Source organism: Mesocricetus auratus, unplaced genomic scaffold (assembly GCF_017639785.1).
Source record: "Mesocricetus auratus isolate SY011 unplaced genomic scaffold, BCM_Maur_2.0 Super-Scaffold_100023, whole genome shotgun sequence".
In the NCBI taxonomy this organism is placed as follows: Eukaryota; Metazoa; Chordata; class Mammalia; order Rodentia; family Cricetidae; genus Mesocricetus; species Mesocricetus auratus.
In genome coordinates this window covers 9,439,825-9,455,212 of record NW_024429204.1, presented here as the reverse complement: position 1 = coordinate 9,455,212, position 15,388 = coordinate 9,439,825, and the positions used below count along the sequence as shown (strand labels likewise).

Below are 15,388 nucleotides of genomic sequence, written 5' to 3'. Positions count from 1 at the left end.
GGTGGACTCTGAGCCATGATGAACAAGAGATCAAAACCCAAATCAAAACCGCTCACGTGTGTGAGTTCATCACGGAAGAGAACGGCTGTGTGGCGGCTCTACTTGCTGGTGACTGAGCGGACGTTCCCTCACGCACAGACATAGTCAGATTAAGCTGAACTTTCCGGCTTGTTTGTTTGTTTGTTTGTTGTTATTGTTGTTGTTGTTTGGTTGGTTTTTGTTTTTTTGACACAGGATTTCTCTGTGTAACAGCCCTGGCTGTCCTGGAACTCACTCTGTAGACCAGGCTGGCCTCCGACTCACAAAGATCCGCCAGTGCTGGAATTAAAGGTGTGCGTCCAGCTTTTTGAAGGCAGGTGATAATGAATTCAGCAAACCCAAGATAAATGATAAATGGGTGGTTTATTGGGGAACAACTTATGCAGATAATAATAGAGAACGGCTGCAGCCAATCTCTGCCCTTCCAATCTGGGGGGGGGAGGGGAGAGAGAGAGGGAAGGAGGAAGGGAGGGAGGGAGGACACCTCTTTCCGGTTCTGTCCACACATGAAGCCACGCCCAAAGGGGTGTGGCCACTAACACAAATATACTGACAAGGATAGATGCCGCTAGAGCTTTTAATTATTTTTTTTAACTTCCACCTGTCTAAAGTGAGCTCAGTCAAAGAATCCCAAGGCTTTGGCAATTGTTTCTCCTAAGACGACTTCCAACAGTCATTTATAATGTTCTACCTCCTATGTACTGAATGAAAGAAGCATCTGTATGTAGGGCAGTTACTTCGCATGAGTGTTGACAGACTTTCTTTCATAATTTACATGAACAGGAAATTCTGATGAAGGAACCCTTACTATTATTTTATCCTTTGCTAAGTGATAGGACATAAGACACAATTCTTGCCCTCGGTAAGCTCACGGGAGAGGAGGGCAGATGAAAACCTGGGAGATGAGCCGTGACACGCTATTGATTTCCTGGTGTAAACAGCACGTGTGCCGAGTTCTTTCCATGCAAACCACGTCTGGGTAACATCATACTAACCTCTGTAAAACAGATCTTTTGAATTGAGTCTGGTTGCACTAAAGGAGATAAAGGTAATTCATTAAGACGGGATGAATTCTGAGAGGTAAGTGACGGAAACAGTCCCGGAAGAGTTTGCTCACACAATTGTGGGAAACGGTGCATTCCCAGGACTCTTCATCCCTGGGGAAGGGGCGAGCTCATCACGGCATGTTTTTAGGATGTGATTAAGTATTTCAAAAGAAGGGGATGGTGAGAATTCTTACAAGGAAATGATACTATAAACTGCACCAAGATGAGCCCAACCAAGTTTCCTGACTCCTAATTTGAGCCCCCAAGAGATAAGAGTGCTGTGAGTTCACTGATCCCCATTTTGCAGAGGTTTCTGGGTCTCATTCGCCACAAAAGGCAAGTGAGGGACCCTCCCACTGATTGTCCTTTCATATCCCCATTAGAACTGGCTTCAACATGGGCTGACAGTGTCATCACGCTTACCTGTACCATAGTATCTGTATTCCAGAAGACCTCTCCCACTCTACCAAATCCTTCCTAAAGAAAATAACGTGTGTGTGTGTTTGTGTCCCTCCCATCAAAGAGTTCAAATATCTGTATTCCAGAAGACCTCTCCCACTCTACCAAATCCTTCCTAAAGAAAATAACATGTGTGTGTGTGTGTGTCCGTTGCGTCCCGTCCAAGGGTTCAATATACTTCAACTCTCTGCCTCCATCTCCCTGTAACGTATATCTGAAAGCATGACCATTACTAAGTGCTAAGTAGACAGACTCAGGTCTTGCCTTTTCTCTGCTCAAAACACTTAATGATCTCACATTTCACTCAGGGTTAGGCCGAAGTCTTGGAGATGCACACAAGGTCCAAATACTCTGCTAGCCCATTAGTCACTGCCTCACAGTGAGCCCTTTCTAAAGTCATCATCTTCAGCTTCTCATGGCTGTCTGGTCCAGCCAGGACGGGCCAGACCACAGAGCAAGCAGACTCCTAAGTCGGGGACTTTACGGCAGCTCTTCATGTTGCATGGAAGTCCTTGGATGTGACTGTGGCTCACTCTCTCCCTCCCTCTGCCTCAACCAGCATCTCTTGAGGACTTCTCAGTGGGGTTTTCTCTGACCACATCACTTCAAGTTGCGGCTGTCCCATCACAGCCTCCTCTCCTCTGTTATTTCTCCTCCATAGCGAGTTACTGTGTGCTCGCCTCAGCTTACACGTCTGCAATCTTAGTCATGCAGAAAAGCCTCACCTAGAGGATGACCGCTTCTGCTGAAATCTCCCAGGTTGGATTTTGTCCTGCATCATGTTGTTAGTTTGGTACTGATGCTTGCTTACTTTAAGCTTAAGCAACAATGTTTTTACCTATTTTTCTTCCGTTTTTTCCTTGCTGTTGTTGCTTCATTGCCAGTAAATTTATACACTCTCTGAGGCAAGACTTGTCTCTTTTATTTTTTTATTGTTTTGATTGGTTGATTTTTTTGAAGCAGGGTCTCACTGTGCAACCCTGGTTATCCTGAAACTCTCTGTGTTGACCATGCTGGCCTTGAACTCACAGAGAGCTATCAGCTTCCACCTGGGATTAAAGGTACGCACCAACACGCCAGGCCCAAAGCAATAGTTCTGTTGGATATTTTTCCTCAGTTCCAAAGACAAAACATGTTTTTGTTTCAATAAACAGTTTAAGGACTAAACCACAGACTAATCACCCAGAGAGAAGAATGGTTAACAAGTGCCAGGGCAACAAGCCTGTAGATAGTGTGGTGTCATCACCATCCTGCAGATGAGATTTGGGTAGCTCACACATGATCCCAAGGCTGTCTCAGATGGAGAACAAGATCGAAGCCAAGTCTGATAGACTCCACAGACCACAATCTATCCCTCAATCACTGGCCCAAACCAGTGACTTGCATTCATTAAGTACCTACTATGGGCCACTCATTAAGTACCTACTATGAGGCATTCATTAACTACCCACTATGAACCATTCAATAAGTACTGACTTTGGACCATTCATGAAGTACCTACTATGAGCCATTCATTAAGTACTGACTATGTACCATACACTAAGTACCTACTATGAGCCATTCATTAAGATCTGACTATGGGCCATTCATTAAGTACCTACTATGAGCCATTCATTAAGTATCTACTATGGATCATTCATTAAGTACCTACTATGAGCCATTCATTAAGTACCTACTGTGGACCTATCTCAGGTACTTCCCAGGTTAGTTCGCACTCAGGACAACACTGTGGGCAAGTAGTATCAATTTTGCTTTGTAAATGAGAAAACCACAGCTCTGGGGTTTCCACCACTTGAGTAAACTTACACCCAACAACGGAAGCAGTGACTCGTCACCTCAGCTACACAATTGCAGTCACTGCGCACACGCTGCCTTGAAGCTCAGAGACCTGCTTAGAGAACACGTTAGGCTGGGGGGTGGGGTCTGGGCTTTTGCTGGAGGTCACATATCCCTTCTTCAGTGAACTTGTAATCTTGAAAGCTGCTTCCTTTGAAGTCAACGCCTCCCTTTCTGCCTCCTTTCATGGACTGCTATGTACAAACATGATCAAATCCACTCCCCCTACCCCCTCCAAATCCCATCAGTAATTCCACATCACATCTCCGTCCAGGTTTCATGTTTACTTACTTTTTTAATCACCTTATCCGATTATTGCTGTACGTGTGTGCAAGGGTGTGGGATTATCCACTGGGGCTTAGGGAAACCTATTAGTGGCCACAGTCCAAAAGAAAAGTGACCACCTTTAAGGTGAACACTTTAAATGGTAACGCATGTCTCCATTAATCACTACCCACTGCGGTGAGAAGCATCTCTGACCAAGGATGGTCAAGCACACATCTATGGTTTTAACATAAATATTTAGAAGGCAGTATGCCAAGAAAACCACTTAGAAAAACATCAATGGTTTCTCCGCTGGAACCTGTAAGTCCCCTAGCCATGGACTTGACCATGTTTAAAGTACAAGGTATGAATTCCTTCCTGTGGAGCAGGCCTCAAATCGATTCAAGAGGGTGGTTGGTAACCCCCACGAACACTCTTGCCAATATTGTGCCAGTGGGCACATATTGTTTGGCAGGTTAGTGTTATAGTACACAGGGTCCATTAACGAGTGGGACCATTGTCATCTTTTTGTCCAACAACAGCCAACACAGGACTCTCCAACCCATGAATATTAACCAGTAGGGAGAGTTTCCTGGTCAGCTCAATACTGGTTTCTCTGTGTTCTGCAACTAAAGTTTTTTAGTATCTTCAGGAATGGGTCTTATTGTCTAGTTACGCTAGGTAACCAAGAGCCTTGGCAATAGCCTGGCATGCTTTGGGTGCCTCTTGGGCATTTCTGAGAATAGCTCAGAGGAAGCTAACGTGTACTACACAGTGAGAATTTTCACTTAATAGATCATGTCTTCTCAGAGCAGATTTGTAAGATTTGTTATTTGTTCACTCATGTCGAGTACTCCTGTTCAAACCCCATATGTATGTATGTATGCATGCATATGTATATATCAAAACATGTACTATATCTTGATAGTGTGTTTTAAATTAGTTTACAAATAGTAAGGTTTCATTAGCCCTTTTCATAGTCTGTTTTCATGCTTTTGTGTGCCAATGGATCAGGGGGACAAAATTCAAATTCTACACCTCAGAATCCAGTCTTCAAAGAGACTTTGGAAATGGAATAAATGGATTTTAATAATAAACTAGGAGGATTTACTGAGGAGAACGATGACCCCAGGGAGGACGAGGAGCCCGAATCTCTCTCTCCAGCACAGGCCTGGATGGAGCCACCGGTCAAGCCCTTGGCTGCCCTGTGCATACGTGAACCGGCACGCAGCTCCTTCTCCGTCATCTGCACCCGCATCGTTCCGCGCTTGGATTTCACACTTGCCTTGTTTGTCTGCACTTCTGGGTGGGTTTTCCTTTGTTTCGTTTTGTTTCAAAGAAAAACTTCCGTTCACCACGTTGATCGATACCGAGCCAGCGCTTTGATAATATCAGAGAGACAGAAATACGTCTCACTAGTGTACACAGAACCCTAAGGTTTTCAGCGTGCTCTGTCTGACCCCTACGCCCCCTCCCACCACTCTGCCCCAGCTGGCCTCAACCTGCCCGCATGTGAGAGCCCCGGACTGAAACCCAAGTCTTCCTGAGCCCTGCTGTCTTCCGAAGCTTGATCCCCACCTCCAGCACAAAGTCGTGATGCAAAAACTTTAATTCGAGAAACTACTTCATGCATTTTTTAGTATCTACAATACAACTTCTTGTCGCCTGATTTTCATATCTAATTCTACAGAAGCAGGTAGAGGCTTTTTCAAAATTACATCTGTAAGCACAAGGACAGTGGGGGGCATGGAGGGGGGGATGAGGAAATGAGCGTGTAATAAGTGGGGAAGGGAGGGGAGGAGGGGGGAATAAAAACTGGGAGTTTTTTAGTAGCTCTTCCTCTCCCGTTGCTGGAGGCCTGTTTATTTTTGTTGTTCACTCCTGCCATCTAGTGGTTACCACACGGTAATGCCTAAATCAGACAGGTCCAACTCTAAAACATAATTTTTCATTACCATTTTTTGACAATTTCAGACATATACACATTAATTTTACCATATTCACCCCTCTTCTGTCTCCTGAATCCCCGGAACCCTCCCTTCACAGCACTTCTAACTGAACCCTCTCCTAATTTCATTTATTTGTGGTTTTTATAACCCATCAAGTTTGCATGGATGATGGGTTATAAATCTTTACAGTAAATCCTGCGCCAGTGGGTCTGTGATTGTTCCATGTTTGTCATCGCCAACAGGAAGCCGCATCTTGAAAATAAGGGTGAATTTGGAGAACTCACGGGTTTATTTCATTCAGTAGCATTCACTGGGAAAATCCTCTCTCACAAAATTGGATTTGGAAACTCTAGTGGGTTTCTCTAAATATTGAACAGTATTTGCAACTGCCTGTTGCAAGTATCCTCAAGCAAAACAATTGAGTAGAGACATAAAATAGAATTGCAGTCTCTAAATACTTTGAATACTTTAACTCGATAATCAAAAAGCAAGTCCTGCAGTTTTCAAAAGTCACACATACTTCGCATAATCGCTTACACTAATTTTGTTTCTTTTAAAAGAACTCATTTTACAATGAACAACACTGGAAAATTTTCCAAAGGAGGTTACACTTGGTTTGATGCATGACTGACAGGGCAATAAAGGACAGTAAGACACAGGGAGAGAAGTTTGCCAGCTCGGAGATCTTCAGGCAGAACTTTCTATGTTGCACTGGCTGCCTTTGAGCTTGCGCTGTTCCTGCCTCTATCCCCCCTGGGTTCTGAGATCACAGGAATGCACCACAACACCTACGCAACTTCAAACCCTTTCCCCCACAAAGACAGGCTTCCGTGATCATCAGCACTGTAGGTGGTTCTGCTAAAATGTCAGCGATGGAGAGCAGGATGCAGTGCTGCAGGGTGCTGTGCTGCATTTCAAGGTGCTGTGTTGCAGGGTGCTGTGATGCAGAGTTCTGTGTTGCAGGGTGCAGTGTTGCAGGGTGCACTGTTGCTTTTCAAGGTGCTGTGTTGCAGGGTGTACCGTTGCCTGGTCCTGTGTTTCAGGGTGCTGTGTGTGCAGAAGTAGCCAAAGGATCAGGAACAATGGTGGCTATGGGACGAGGACGTTCATGAAAGTCATACACCTACCTGCGATGAGAGTCCTGAACTTTAAAATCGGAAACAACACTCCTTTATAGTTAAATGGAGGAGGAACACACGGAATGCTCTGTGTAGTAAATCATGAGCTTTGCTAACCCTGAAAATGGCAAAGGGAAGGACAAAACCCACATTGTCCAATTAAAGGAAGCTTTATTAAATACTGGCTAGGAAGACGGACACTGGCCAGATCCATTCCCAGAATTCCCAGAGAACGGTGCTGAATTAGGTTAGTCAGATGCTCCTAAAGGCAAAACCCACAAAGCTACGGTACTTCCCGCCTTCGTCCAATCGCCAGCAAGCACACATCCTGACGCACTTGCTGCCTATGTAACTCCTGCCTACGCACAGTCAAACACATCCTGTACAGTTGGGGCAACCAGCCTGGTTTACCAAAGTGAAAACATGAGGCTTGTTATCTTACACCAAAGACAGCTCCCAGCATTCCAGGAAGTTACCTGTCCTTGGGCAAGTGGCGCTTACAAGTTAACCTTAGTCCTTTTTCCTACTCGCATGGCTGGCTTCCTGGAAGAGAATTTTGCAATGGTATAAAAGAGACCCAGGCCTAGACACAAGAATGTCAAGCCCGGAGAAAAGAAGGGACAAACTGAATCAGAGACGTCTGGGTATGTTTTCAAAAATAAAAAGAGGACAAACAATTATTGACCTCGATCTTCAACTTTTACAACGGAGCTTCTTTTTAGAATGTAACTCACAGACATGAATACATCAAGAATGAAAGAAACAGTTATTGATCTGTTGTCTTCCTGGGGTCTCCAGGCAGGTGAGGCAGGGAAACCAAGGATACATAACAAAGTCATCTGTGCACACATTGACCTCCAAGCAGATCTCTCCAAGGACTGATCCCCAGTGCCGGTCTGGACATCAGGACCCTGGTCCCTCCTGCCTTCCTTCCGTCCCGTTGTGTCCAACCACTCCAGCCTTTCCTATAGTGTTCCATAATTTCGTATTCCTACCCAAGGACCTTTGAGCCTTCCATTTCTCTACCTGCCTATTACTATCTTTCATTTTGCTCTGTTTTGTCTCTCTTCTGTTTGTTGCATGAAGGAGTTACACTAGTCCAAGTTTAAAGTGAACCCCAAATGGTTACATTACATGAGTTCTGTGACTTTTAAACTTGTGACAAGGGACAGAAAGAAAATTCTACTCGTTGACAGGAAATCTTCACTTAGGTTTAAAGAGTCATCAGTACTTTCAACCCATGAGCCTTCAGATGGATGTCCCTGATCCAGCAAGAGTTGGCATGAGCTCGAGAGCTGGTTACCCTGTAGTTGATGTCCATACCCTGCAGTTGATGTCCATACCCTGCAGTTGATGTCCATATCCTGCAGTTGAATGACTTCTCCATATCCTGTAGTTGATGTCCATACCCTGCAGTTGATGTCCATACCCTGCAGTTGATGTCCATATCCTGTACTTGAATGACTTCTCCATATCCGGGATGCACGATTGCAGTCCCAATGTAGGCAAATGTCTTTTTAAGTGTCTCCACTCTTTTCTTCTTATCGTCATCAGCAATAATCCCGCGGACAGTAGTTGAGGTCTTCCTGCCATTTGTGTATCTCATGTCATATCTCATGCCCGACGATCTAGTTCTGTTCCAGACAATAAGCTATTTTTATAAAGATGATTTCACAATTATGTTTACATACTTCCTTATTGACTGTCTGTTTTCTTTTTCCAGAATAAAAAAGTGGCATAATGTTAAGTTTTCCGAAAGCATGTTTATTGTCTAAATTAATCAGAGCCACGGCCATCCCCAACGGAAGAGCGTGAGAAACCAACTGAAGGACACTTAATAAAGAACTATCAATGGGGTGACTGTCACTTGGCCTCCGCTTTACAGGGATAATGTCATGTCCAGGGGACATTAGCTTGGGAGTACTGCTGTCACTCTCAGACTTGAGGGGGGAGATGAAAACCCAAGTAGAAACCAGGGAACAGGTGTCCTAAGTGAAGAGGACCCAGGGAGCAAGGACAGGAACCTGCAATGGAGGTACTTTCCCCTGTGGGCTCCCTTCATGGCAAGCAGAGTCTCCACTTGTCACTTCCATAACTCAGATGTCCTACTGAGGCTTCCAGAAGCCAAACCCCAAAGGCAAGCAAGCGGCTTCTCCAGATCGGCCTTGGGACCACGGAGCAGGGTGGAAATGGTTAAAAGTGGATGCATGGGGCACTGAGAATATACCCAGGGGTGACCGTACTCAGTGTTGGGTATAGTACAATCAACCAGCTACAACATACCCTATCAGCCAAGTTTCAGCATCTCACGGCACACAGAAGGAACTAAACTTCACAAACTAAATTCACTTAGGCCAAATTAAGGGACGCCTCCGAGGTCATACTACTTTCAGGGACAGACACATATTCAGCTGTGGAGAGATGGAAAAGAAACTTGCAAGGAAGAGTGAATGAGCTCAGAATAAAGGCACCAAGTTGATGAAGTTTGGGCTGAGCTGACCAAGATGGTTGCTCTGTCGTGATAGCTGTCTACCTGGTACAAGTCTTTGAACTGTCTTAGTAAGGTAAATACAGATTAAATAAACGCAGATGCCGCAAAAGGAGAAAGTCAAAATCTACGCTATCTGTCTGAATAATTCAAAGCCTAAGGGGATGACACCTGAAGAATAGAAATGTCATCAAAATGGCATTTACTCGTCTTCTTCCACCCTAGATCATGGCCCAGGAATAAGTAAGATACAAAAAGATGCCTTTCCAAGAGACAGCACTTCTTCTGAAATACTAAGAAACAGGCTTTACCTTCTCAAATATTAAATCCGTCCAGACACTAGAGATCTGAACTATCAGGGATTGAGCCATGAAACTAGGAAGTGACTTTTAACTATTTGTATTCACTAATTGACCTTGTAATCTGGCTCCCTAACACCTGACCCTAGCATGAGAAGGTCGCTGTCATGGGAGTTACAGAACAGAAGGTGGTCATTGTTCCAACCCCTCCCGTCTCCTTCTCCGTGGGTGTATTGGAGCCTAGACACGGGACACGGGGCTGAAGAGATGATAAGGGTGCTTGGCACCAAGCCTGAAGACGTAAGACCAATTCCTGGTCCACATGGTAGACAACTGACCCTGGTAAACTGTGTTCTGACCTTCACATACATGTGCTCTGGCATGTACATACACACACACACACATGCATGCACACATGCACACACACACTAAACAAACAAGTAAATAAACATCTTAAAGATGAAACTGTATTGAATATCTGGTGCTTCTGGAGATATGTGAAGAAGAAAAGGCACTGATCTTTGTCCTCAGGCAAAATTTAAACATGGTCTTCAAGGTAGCCACAGTCAAATCGCACCAGACGTGGTTGCCCAAGACTCTCAACAACTTTTATGGTTAATGTGTGTGACAGAAAGATACTTCTAGAATAGGACTAAAAACACAAAACAAAACAAAACAAAAACACCTCTTGGAAACATCTGGAGGTGTATCCCCAAGATCATTTGGTGCCAACTGTGGAAAGGATTCAGTGAAAGTGTCCCCTGTGGTGACACGAACACCGATTTGCATTACCCGACAAGTCTCACTGCAATCAATCGGAAACCACTGCTCCTTCGCTCTCTTTTAAAGATGAACAGCATGGAATAAAACAACTGGAAAATGAAGCTTCCTGCTTGATTATTGGCAAGCTGTGCTTCACAGCTGACAGTCACAGACGAGTTTGTTCCAAGACCAAAGGCAATTAAGTGGAGGAACAGTTAGTTCTGAAGTCTCTGCAGCAGAATTAAATATTCTGCCTCACAGTGAGCAAATTCATGTCATGGCTGACTATGTCCCTTAAGATAAGGGCCAAACCTTTGCTGCTCAGCTATCCTATTTAGTGAATGAAAGTCACTAAATATCCTATGGTAAGACTCGCTGGACTTAGCTGGAGCCAGACATCTGCTTTGTTGGGTATAGATATGCACACACACACACACACACACACACACATACACACAGACACACAGGTACACAGACACACACACACAGACACACACACACGCACACACACATAGACACACACACACACACACACACATACACATAAACACACAGGTACACAGACACACACACAGACACACAGGTACACAGACACACACACACACAGACACATACACATAGACACACAGGTACACAGACACACACACAGACACACAGGTACACAGACACACAGACACACACAGACACACACACAGACACACACACACACACAGACACATACACATAGACACACACACAGACACACACAGACACACACACACAGACACATACACACACACAGACACAGACACATACACACACACACAGACACACACACACAGACACACACACACACACAGACACATACACATAGACACACAGGTACACAGACACACACACAGACACACAGGTACACAGACACACACAGACACACACAGACACACACACAGACACACACACACACACACAACCCTGAGGAAGGGGGAGGAAGTCTGCGCTCCAAAAACACAGGAATTACTGAGCCTGGTTAATACATTAATAATAATGTTTCTGGAACATTCCTTGATTGTCCTTCAAATATGTAGCTTTGCTTTGTCACTGTGGTTGTGTCCATTAGACGGGAGTGCTCCTTTTAAATTTATTTTTGCTCCTTTTAAACTTATATTAAAATTATAAATATTTGGTAGGACAATGTATACTACCACTCCCCGTAAAAACGCCTAGGATAGTTACCATTTCACTTATGTTCTGGCAAATGAATTTTCACACCCGCAAAAATACTAATCACCGCCTTTATGATTTCTGCACGCTCGTCCTTCCTCTGGCACAGCTAACCTGCATCCACTCCTTGAGCAACTCTAACTGCATCTTCTCTCTCCTCTGTGTCTGCCACTAAGTCCTATCAGTCACTTGAAAGACTGATCCCTTGGACTGATACACTTTCTTGTTCCTCCCCCCCCAACCCCGTCTCCCTGTCTCTGTCTCTCTCTGTCTCTGTCTCTCTCTCTGTCTCTGTCTCTTTGTTTCTCTGTCTCTCTGTCTGTCTGTCTGTCTCTCTCTCTGTCTCTCTCTCTGTCTCTCTCTCTCTCTCCCCTTGTCCTGTTTCTCCAGCACATGAAAGTTTCACAGAGAACAAACCAGCTGCTAATTAAAAGTGGGACTTGGAGCGCCCCAGATTCGGCTACCATTCCCCCGTCTTCACAGGGGATTCGCAGCTGGCCCTGCTGCTGGGTTCTCTTACATAACACCACTTCACAGACACCTTTGTATTATTTATGCACCTCCCAATTCCTCCCTTTCACGCAGGATATCGGTATAGCTATCACCCAGCCTTCCTAAGGAAAACTCTAGATCTGTCTTCATACGCATAGAATATTTACTGCTAGTCAAAGGGTCATCCAATGGCTTGGAAAACCTTATCCAGACATCATATAAGGGTAGATTTCCCAAGGATAATTTCTACATCCGGCTTCTTTATAGAAAAGATAAGGTATACTTTTTTTTTCTTTTTTGGTTTTTTGAGGCAGGGGTTCTCTGTATTGTTTTAGAGGCTGTCCTGGAACTCGCCCTGTAGACCAGGCTGGTCTCGAACTCACAGAGATCCGCCTGCCTCTGCCTCCTGAGTACTGGTATTAAAGGCACGTGCCACCAACGCCCGGCCGATAACATCTACCTTTATGATCAACTAATATTCATTCCCTGTGTGTGTGTGTGTGTGTGTGTACACCTATCTGTCTGCTCCATAAATAAGCTCAACCCTTGTAGAAAAAGTCCACTCAGTAATACTAGCTGCCATTGAAAACAAAAGGAATCTTGACCTCAGCTTCCCTCTGCTGTTGACGAAATAAGCCATGGGTCTCACCATGTTCCTTCTCCACTACTCTTCCCAAACCAAAGCCAAACTGCTCCTCTGCTGCAATAATCGCATCTCCTTGATGATATGCAAGCACAGCGGAGATGCACTTTGTAATTAGTCTGGAAAGACATCGTTTCCCTCTGTTCCCTAGCACAGGACAGAGCTGCCTAATGGGGGAAGGCAGCACGTGTTGTACAGTATTCAGGAAAGAGACAGCCTGAGCACTGGGGCTGACCGAGTGAGCGGTAAGCTGGCGGCGTGATGGAGCCAGGCTCAGCGGGTCAGATTCAGAAGCATCTTTTATGTCTACGCGATCGTATCGAGTTGCTCTGGTCCTCTGCTTCCTCGTCGATAAGCAAGTGGGAACTCTTCCCACAGCTGTGAAGAGGCAGTGGAGAGTAAACCTACACAGGTCCCTACAGATAGGAAATGGCTACTGCTGAGCCCCGCAGCCACGGCTGGGCACGAGGACCAAGTAAGTCAAGCTTTTGGTTTTAGTTCCAAAGCGCTAAGGCTGCACTTTTCTGAGGCACACCATTTCAAGTGGTCTTAAGCACCCTAAGAATAACGCTCGCGATTTTTATCACCATCGCTAGTTTGCAGAGGAGAAAACGGACAAATCTGAGACTTGAGTGACTTGCTCAAGACCACCCTATAGGACCAAACCCTAAACCCACAGATTCTGTCCACAACTCAGACCCATGGGTTCATCCTCTCTGTGCTTCCTGGATCGCCTGACACTTAGTGCTGGCCACAGTTCTTGAGGGGACTCAATGGGAAGAGTTTCCACATAGAGTCAAAAGGCTAGAGAAAGGGAGAGCTGGGTTACTGCTTCTACACAAATTCGTTGTTTTGTTGTTGTTATTGCTTTCTCCTTGGGAAAGCCCTGCATCTAGATCTCCATACTTGAGACTTAATTAAACTAGGCAATGTGTTATTGGTTCTTCTGGTTCTTCCAAAAAAGAAAAGAAAAATCTCAATTTCAACTTGATATTTTCACCAGTTTAAAAGATTTAACTGCATCGCCTCCTCAAAAAAAAAGTTTATTCTTAAGTAAAATCACAAATTCCTTAATCCACTTGATGAAAATTCACCTACTTGTGCACGAATCTATCCCAATATTATCTCTCAGTTAATATTTGGAACTGTACAACCAAAACATAACTGAACCTGTTCAACTAATACCAGGGTTTGAAAACAAAATGCCAATAACAACAGCGTTACATTAGGCTCATGGTAGCAAAGAATGTCTAAAAATGTGAATAAAAAAGCGTTCCATTGCCCTCCATATATATATATATATATGCAATCATAATTCGTTAATGTAATACACCAATAAAAGGAAATAACAAATGAATCCTTGGTAAAGGTCTATCCTGAAATTCTAAACTTCACCACAAGAGGGCAGGGCTGATTCAGTTCTGGAGCTCACAGTTTTTCAAAGCTTTGGAAGGGATACACACAGATGGAGGACAGATGGGAATGTATAAATTAGTTAAAAAGAAAAAAAAACTTCTCAAACATAGCATAGTCTCTTTTACAAGAACAATAAGGATGCTCATCACAGCACACCTTGATTGCATTCAGTTTTGGTATAGCCTGAGCTTACAACACTCTAAAATATCTTCTGGGATTTTAATGTTACCAACGTAATGAAAAAACAAGTTGGCTATGCTGCAAGCAGATTGGTTGGATAGCAGTCAACTAAATAGGACATAGTAATCCAAAAAGCAAAGAATGCGGTGCTTGATTTATTGCGGATTGCAAGCACGCACAAATTCCAATTATGTATTCTGCACATCCAGAGAGACGCGGACAAAACAAAAACAGATTTCTTTAGAAAGGTAGACTTTTCAATGATTTCTTAGTGCAGTATCATTATGAACTTGGTTTGCATCATGCAATAAATGTGTATTAAGTACCTCATCTACATGACCTTCTCCAGTAAAATCAGCTGCATCCTTAACACCCTAAACCAATTGGAGCGCGATCCACACAGGCAGGTCGGCACAGTTAGAAAGCTCAGAGGCCAAGGGCTTGCACTCGCTCTTCAATCAGCAGGCACAGACGGCCTAAGTGTCATGCGCACAATGTGGGGGACCGAGACTCAAAGACACACAGAACACAGAGCTTGTCTCTGGGCAGCTCATGCTTCAAGGGGACCACAACCACAGAAAAACATGACAGTGTCACATAGTCACCGCTTTCATAAAAGAATTTCAAAAGGACGCTTGTGCTCACCAGCTTTCCGTACTTGTAACAGATAGCTGACGCGAATAACTTGCGTGGGGTAAGGTTGTTTGGGAGCAAAATCGGGAAGAGTTAATTCTACCGTTTGGTTTAGGTTTTCTGCTAAGTGGGACACCATAACAGTGACATGTGGCAGAAAAAAAAATCCATCAACATCATGGTTATGAAGGAACGGGTGGCGTAGAGAGGACCTACAATCAGTCCCCTTTAGTGGCATGTCCCTGTGACCTCCAGACCTGCCATGAATCCACACTGATACTCTTCACCTTCTTTTTAGATTCCGACCCCTCATCATACTCTCCAGAAGTTGATTACGATGTTTTAGGTGTGTTGTGGTATGAATGTTGCACGTTTCTCCTGCTGGCTTATACGTTTAAATACTCCCTCTCTGGTTGGTACACTGTTTGGGGAAGTTAAGGATGCTTTAGAAGACGCAGCCTAACTGGAAAATATAAATAAAACTTGGGGAGTAGGGCTTAATGTGGCGCCCACATCTAGTAACCATCCTAGATCAGCATCCCAAAGCATTAAGCCATGAACATG

General features: G+C 44.3%; 1 protein-coding gene across 4 annotated transcripts in view; it reads right to left on the bottom strand.

The window, feature by feature from the left end:
• LOC101835943 (protein SMG5-like) overlaps positions 1-15,388 on the bottom strand; it is a 103,960-nt gene that overhangs the window by 30,678 nt on the left and 57,894 nt on the right. The gene's annotated exons all lie outside the window — the stretch shown is intronic.